Below are 7,887 nucleotides of genomic sequence, written 5' to 3'. Positions count from 1 at the left end.
TATGGTGGGCCCGTGGCACTGTATCTATATGCCTAATGGATAAGTCAGCCCCTGTTAAGAACAAAGATTCTAGAGCCAGACTGCATTGGTACAAATCGTAGCTTCTCTGCTTAGCAGATGTGTGACCTGAGGTAAGTTACTTTACTTTTCTGCACCCTCATTTATTCTGCAAAATGGGAAAATAAAATATCTACATCACGGTGTTGATAAAAGGATAAAAAGCATTATCTTTTGTCAGGCAGATCAATGCTTGTCACATTCACTTGCCCCGAGATGATACACACATTTATTTGATTATTTAAAAAAATTTGATATCACAGCTGAAATTTTTCTGAATGGAAGCAAGCTGCTTCTTGCCTAGGAAGACAAATAATAATAAAAAAGCTATGTCGGATTCTGTGGAGAGAAGACACTGAGAGGGGATACATTCTTGGGGCTGGGCTGCCTGATTCCAGAGCTTGCTTCTGGGCCTTCATAGCTGTGTGTGATCCTAGCCAGGCTGTTTGATCTCTCTAAGCCCTGTTTCTATACTTTTGAAATATAGATTAAAAATAGCATGTAATTTACAAGGCTATTGTTGGCTTAAATAACCATTTAAGGATATACTTAATAATGGTGGCTATGTAATAAATAATAAAATTTATTTCTTCATAACTTTTCCACTTCTCCCTTTTTACTGCCACCTTTTTTGGGAATCCAGCTCACGGTTCCAACTCTGTCGAGTGACAGCAGTCAATAGGGAGACTACAGTGGTCTCCTGTTCCTCCCTTGATTCAAAGTGTGTAAAGAAATATGAGACTTGAACACTAAGGAAATCCTACGACATAAATAAAAACTCTATCATTAAAAAATTATCTTTCTTGGGGCGCCTGGGTGGCTCAGTCGGGTAAGCGTCTGCCTTTGGTCAGGTCATGTCCTAGTGGGATGGAGCCCTGCTATCGGGCTCCTTGCTGAGTGGAGAGTCGGCTTCTCCCTCTGCCTCTGACCCTCCCTCCTGCTCATGCTCTCACTCACTCTCGCTCTCAAATAAATAAAAAATCTTTAAAAAAAATTATCTTTCTCACCATTCTCTCACTAATATCCACGAACATAAATCCTTTCTTAATTTGTATTACCAATTTAGCTGTTACTGAAAAAAAAAAAAAAAGGTGGGAGGGGTCCGGGAGGTAGGGAGAAACAAGTCAGGATGTAGGAAAGAAATGTTAAGTTTAACCTCCAATTAATTTGCTGTACATATCATTGGTTCTAAAGAAGAATCTCAGATAAATGAGCATTTTCAAGAAGAACTGAAACATTTATATGCAAGCCAATCCTCAATATTTTCAAGATAAAATAATATTTTGGGAGAAAAATACAAATGAAGGCCCATGCAGGTGTGGGGTCCTGGAAAGTGCTGAGTCCCCTCTTGTGTTAGGACAGGACTGCTTAGATGTTTCATTATTCTCTCTTAGTCTCTTCTGTTCTTCCACACTTTTTTTTCTCTCCAGGCAAAGAACTTTATTAACCTTGTTTCAAACTTTATTCCCAGGTTTCTTCAGCTTAATTAGCTGCAAAGAATGAATTGTGTATAAGCAAAAACTGAAAAGAGCTGCAGTGTCCAAGGCGCTTGAGCTTAAAAATATTCGAGATCTAGATTTTATCAGATCCATGAACAAAATTTTTTAAAAAGCAGTCATAATATAAAATAGCAGCTCCCAGTAACTTCTTCAAGTTTTATCTTCTTCAGAAGCTGACTCAATTCAGTTTGCTTCCTCCTTGGAAGCTTCATCAAAATTCTCCCCAAGATCTGGAGTTTCATCCTCCTCCTCCTCCTCTCCAGAAGCAAGTGGTGCTTTTCCATCCACAGATGGTGTGCGCGGAGCTTCAGCCGGTCCTCTTCAACTAGTCAGACTGTCTGCACCCGGCTGGTTGAAGATCCCGGGCAGCGTTTCTGTCAGCGGCTCTGTCTCAGCATGGCCTGTCATGGTGGAAGTGTTCGCGGCCAGCGATGCCTGATCTCGGGGTTGTTCAAGTGGATCACTGTTCCTTGGTTCCTTGGTCACTTCTTCAATACCAGAGCTATTGTTTACCCCTAACTTCTTTAAGGACAACTGAAGTTTTTCGTCATCTGCTGTAGCCATTCTATGAACCACCGCCATCTTTCCACGAGCAATTCCTCTCCCGCCAACGCGCACTTGTGCTCGCAGTCTGGCGAGTTTCTCCTAGTTCATGATAGTTTCTTTCATTGCAGGGTGATAGGGTTGGAGCTCAGGGGGTCTGGGGCAGAGCAGCTAAAATTAGGTGCACGCATGCGGGGACACAAGATGGCAGCACTTTTAAGAATGAAAGGGGTAGGATGTATATTCATAATCTCATTTTAATGGTTGGCTTGTGTTCAACAAAAGTCTCTAATTCAATGAACTGGCATATCTTTAATGGAAGAATAACAAAGAAGGGGAATTTGCATTTCCTGTTGGATAAAATGAATACAATATATGGAATTAAGAAGGGACTACCAATATTGTCAGGAGGTGGTTTATGTACTATTAAAAAGATTTGCTTTCCAACTGAAGTCCTATATTCTGGCATTTTCTACAAAGAAAAAAGTTGAAAATTTTAAATCAGATAAATTTCTGTGTGTACGTAAATATATAAATACCTTTTAAAAATATGGGGCAGAGGAAAGTATTTTCAACATATTTGTCTATTCATATGAGATTTTCCTACAGTTTGACTGCTTAGCTTATTTTCTGTGGTTTAAGGAAACCAAGGATGACTTCTCTGGTGATGTAAAAATTTCAAAGATACTTCATAAGACAGGCTGCATCCCACCACGGTATTATTTATTTAAGGTTATTTATATTTGTAGTTAGCTATTTGTATTATTATTTCTTCAGGGAGTGGGTGAAAACTTACTTTATAGGCTAGAAATTCTTGTACTTCCGTAAGTACAAAGTGTGGCCAGGAAGTTTTCCTGAGAGGATTAATTCTTCTTCTAATTCTTCTTCTTCTAATTCTTCTTCTTCTAATTCTTCTTCTTCTAATTCTTCTAATTCTTCTTCTCCTTCTCCTTCCCCTTCTTCTTCTTCTTCTTTTTTAAGATTTTATTTATGTATGTGTGAGAGAGAGAGATCACAAGCAGACGGGAACGGTAGAGGGAAAAGCAGACTCCCCACTGAGCTGGGAGGCCGATGTGGGACTTGATCCCAGGACCCCAGGATCATAACCTGAGCAGAAGGCAGACACTTAAACGACTGAGCCACCCAGGCACCCGGAATTAATTCTTCTGACTTAATTTTCATAGACTGAAAGATAATGGCTTAAGATTCTTTATGTTCTAGACTTAACATTGCCTACTCTCTAACTTTGTGGAACTCACTTAATGATGTCTCTGCTTTAGCTTTTCTAACTATAAAATGGAATTATTACCTTTTTCTGCTTTCTTGCCTGCCTTCAAATCCTGTGGACAAATCCAGTACATCTACAGATGCCTCTCTAAAAGGGCATTTCTCAAAGAAAATAATAAATAAAGATTCTGGTCCAAGATGGTGATATAGAAAGATCTTGAATTCGCCTCCTCCATAGAACACACTGTATTATACCTGCTTAGAGAGCAGTTCCTCCTGAAGAAGAACTGAAGGCTGATGGAACAACTTCCATACAACAAAAGACAGAGCGAATGATGAATGACAAAAGAGAATAGCAAGAGAAATAATCCATTCCTTCAAGTTTACAAGAAGTAGCTGTTCTGCCTAATCTATACGAACAAACACAGAATGTCGAGCAAAATGGGGAGGCAGGGGAATTTGTTCCAAAAGAAAGAACAAGGAAGTTATGAATAAATAGATGTAAAATATAGCAGCATACGCATAAGATATGGAGGAGAGAGTAAAAAACTTTTTTTTAAAGAATAAGTTCAAACTTAAATGACCATGTGATACACATCAACAAAACAAAAAATAAAAATTATGTGATCATCTCAGTAGATGCAGGAAAAGCATTTAGCAAAATTCAACATCTGTTCATGATAAAAATTCTCAACAATGTGGGAATAGGGAGAACATACCTTAACATAATAAAAGCCATACAGAAAAATCTGCAGAGAACATTATACTCAAAGGAAAAACTAAGAGCTTTTCCTCTAAGATCAAGAACAAGACAACAAATGTCCACTGTCTCCAGTTTTAGTTAACATAATACTGGAAGTCCTAGCCACTACAATCAGACAAGAAAAAGAAGTAAGAAGCATCCATATTGGTAAGGAAGAAGTTAAACTGTCACTATTTGCCCTACTATACATAGAAAGCACTAAAGACTTCACCAAAAATCTATTAAAAGTAATAAATGAATTCAGTAAATTTGCAGGATGCAAAATTAATACCCAGAAATCAGTAGTGTTTCTACACCCTAATAACAGAGTAGCAGTAAGAGAAATTAAGGAAACTATTGCATTTACAACTGTACTAAAAATAATAAAATACCTAGGAATAAACATAATGAAGTAGGTGAAAGACCTGTACTCTAAAAACTAAAAAACACTGATGAAAGAAATTGAAGATGACAGAAGTGGAAAGATATTCCATGCTAGAAGGACTAGAAGAATTAATATTGTTAAAATGTTTATAGTACCCAAAGCAATCTACAGATTCAATGCAATTCCTATTGAAACATCAACAGCAGTTTTTACAGAACTAGAACAAATAATACCAAAATTTGTATGGAACCACAAAGACCCTGAACAGGCAATCTTGAGAAAGAAGAACAAAGCTGGATCTATCACAATTTCAGGTTTTATGATAAACTACAACAGTAGTTTAAATAAAACAGTATGGTACTGGCACCAAAACAGATACATAGATCTATAGATCTATAGACCAGTAGAACCAAATAGAGCATCCAGAAATAAACCCATGCTTATATGATCAATTAATTTGTGACAAAGGAGGCAAGAATATACAATGGGGAAAAGACAGTCTCTTCAATAAACTAGGCAGCAACATGCATAGGAATGAACTGGACCACTTTCTTATACCATACACAAAAATAAACTCAAACTGTTTTGAAGACCTAAATGTGAGACCTGACACCATAAAAATTCTAGAATATAACACAGGCAGCAATTCCTCTCACATCAGCCATAGCAACATTTTTCCAGATATCTATCCTAAGGAAAGGGGACAAAAAGCAAAAATAAACTGTTGAGACTACATCAAAATAAAAAGATTTGCACAGAGAAGGAAACCATCAACAAAACAAAAACGTAGCTTACTAAATGAGAAGATATTTGTAAATATATATATTATTTTTATATTATATATTATTACATACTATATATATTATATATATAAATATGTATCATTGTAAAAATGATATATCTGATAAGAGGTTAATATCCAAAATATGTAAACAACCTATACAACTCAACAGCAAAAAACCTAAACAATCCCATTAAAAAAATGGGCAGAGGACCTGAAAAAATATTTTCTTTTTTTAAGAAAATATTTTATTTATTTTATAGAAAGAGAGAGAGCACAAGCAGTGGGAGCAGCAGGGTGTCCGATGGGGGCCTCCATCCCAGGAACCTGGGAACATGACCTGAGCCAAAGGCAGACGCTTAACCACTGAGTCACCCAGGAGCCCCTTAAAAAGATAACCAACAGACACATGAAAAGCTGTTCAACATCACTAATCATCAGGGAAATGCACATCAAAACCACAATGAGACATCACCTTATACCTGTCAGAATGGCTAAAATAGAAAAGATAAGATACAACATGTGTTGGCAAGGATGAGGAGAGAAAAGAACCCTCTTCACTGTTGGTGGCAAAGTAAATTTCACAGCCACTGTGAAAACAGTACAGAGGTTCCTCAAAAAATTAAAAATAGAAATACCATATGATTCAGTAATTCCACTACTGGATATCTACCCAAAGAAAACAAAAAATGCTAATTTGAAAAGATATATGCACTCTTATATTTACTGAAGCATTATTTATAATAGCTAAGATAGGGAAGCAACCTAAGCGTCCACTGATAGATGAGTGTATAAGGAGGATGTCACACACAAACACACACACACAAACACACACATAAAGGGATTTGACATGGACACACACTTACTGAAGCATTATTTATAATAGCTAAGATAGGGAAGCAACCTAAGCGTCCACTGATAGATGAGTGTATAAACAAACACACACACACAAACACACACACACAAACACACACATAAAGGGATTTGACATGGACATAAAAAGGATGAGATCATGCCATTTGTGATAACATGAATGAGTGCAGAGGGTATGATGCTAAGTGAAATAAGTCAGACTGAGAAAGACAAATATCATATGATTTCACTCATATGTGGAATCTAGAAAACAAAACAACAAATAACAAACAAAAAAGTAGAATCAAACCTATAGATAAAGAGAACAAAGTGATGGTTGCCAGAGGGAAGGGAGGTGGAAGGATGGGCAAAATGGGGGAAGGGGAATGGGAGAAACAGGCTTCCAGTCATGGGAATAAAAATACAGCATAGAGAATGCAGTCATTTGGGCCCCTGGGTGGTGCAGTCGATAAGCGTCTGCCTTCGGCTCAGGGCGTGATCCCGGCGTTCTGGGATTGAGCCCCACATCAGGCTCCTCCGCTAGGAGCCTGCTTCTCCCTCTTCCACTCCCCCTGCTTGTGTTCCCTCTCTCACTGGCTGTCTCTGTCAAATAAATAAATAAAATCTTTAAAAAAAAAAAGAGAATGCAGTCATTTATATTGTAATATCATGTATGATTACTGGGAGCTACACTTGTGGCGAGCACAGAGTAACTTATATAGATGTTGGATCACTATGGTAAACACCTGAAACTAAAGTAACATGTAAATCAACTATACTCAAATAAAAAAATTAAAAATATATTCATGATTTTGCATGTTCTCTGGTGTGTTTTATTAGTTTAAGTCATTATCTCTTCTGAGATCTAGATCTTCTCTAGAAATCCTGATTGAAATTGGCATTTCCATAAATACTGGGGTGTTTTTTGCTTACCATGTCTTCCTGCATACGTTGGTATGTTTATTTTCTTACTTGGAGTCTTGAAAAGCTATACACATTGTTTTTAGTTTTTCTAGTATTGCTGTTACAACTTTAATTAATATATCCACATTTATATTTGTCATTTACTACTTCTAGAGATTAAGTAAAAATAAAAAAGAAAGAAAATTTTTAAAAAGAAAAAATAAAAGGAAAATATTCAATGTGTTGAGAAAACAAAATATGCTTGAACTACTACTTTTCACCTTCTAATAAATTAGTTCAGAAATTCCAGTTCAGCCTCCCTACATTTCTGAAGTATAGTCTTCTGTTCAGTTAAATGTACATATGCAGAGGGGCGCCTGGGTGGCTCAGTCTGTTAAGCGTCTGCCTTCATCTCAGGTCGTGATCCTGGGGTCCTGGGACTGAGCCCCGCATAGGCTTCCTGCTCAGTGGGGAGTCAGCTTCTCCCTCTGACCCTTCCCCCCCTCATGCTCTCTCTCACTCTCTCTCAAGTAAATAAAATCTCTGAAAAAAAATGTACATATGAAGAAAAATGAAGCTTTTTTTGCTAAACATTGATATAAGTATCATATCATTACTTTTGATTTTGAACAAGAGCAAATGATCTAAATACGTACTTTTTCTGGCCTTCGCCTAGTACTTCCTACAGTTAATAAAAACTGACTGATGTTTCAAAACAAAAAAAGAAAGAAAATCCTAAATAAGGCAAACTTACATTCCTTATATTTAGTGAAATGAATACAATATATAAATGAAAGGATGATACTTATTTCAAGACACTGCCATTGCCTAAAATACTCTCAGATTTCATCGTTTGTAGATGTCAGCAATGCTGACAACATATTTTTGTTGAATAATT

General features: G+C 36.9%; 1 pseudogene; it reads right to left on the bottom strand.

Annotated features, from left to right (window-relative positions):
* Positions 1–1,621: 1,621 nt before the first annotated feature.
* Positions 1,622–2,210, bottom strand: LOC103658829 (annotated as a pseudogene).
* Positions 2,211–7,887: the final 5,677 nt, after the last annotated feature.

This window comes from Ursus maritimus, unplaced genomic scaffold (assembly GCF_017311325.1).
Source record: "Ursus maritimus isolate PB19 unplaced genomic scaffold, ASM1731132v1 scaffold_3, whole genome shotgun sequence".
Classification (NCBI taxonomy): Eukaryota; Metazoa; Chordata; class Mammalia; order Carnivora; family Ursidae; genus Ursus; species Ursus maritimus.
The sequence above is the reverse complement of the archived record's forward strand: the minus strand, read 5'-3'. Positions and strand labels throughout refer to the sequence as shown.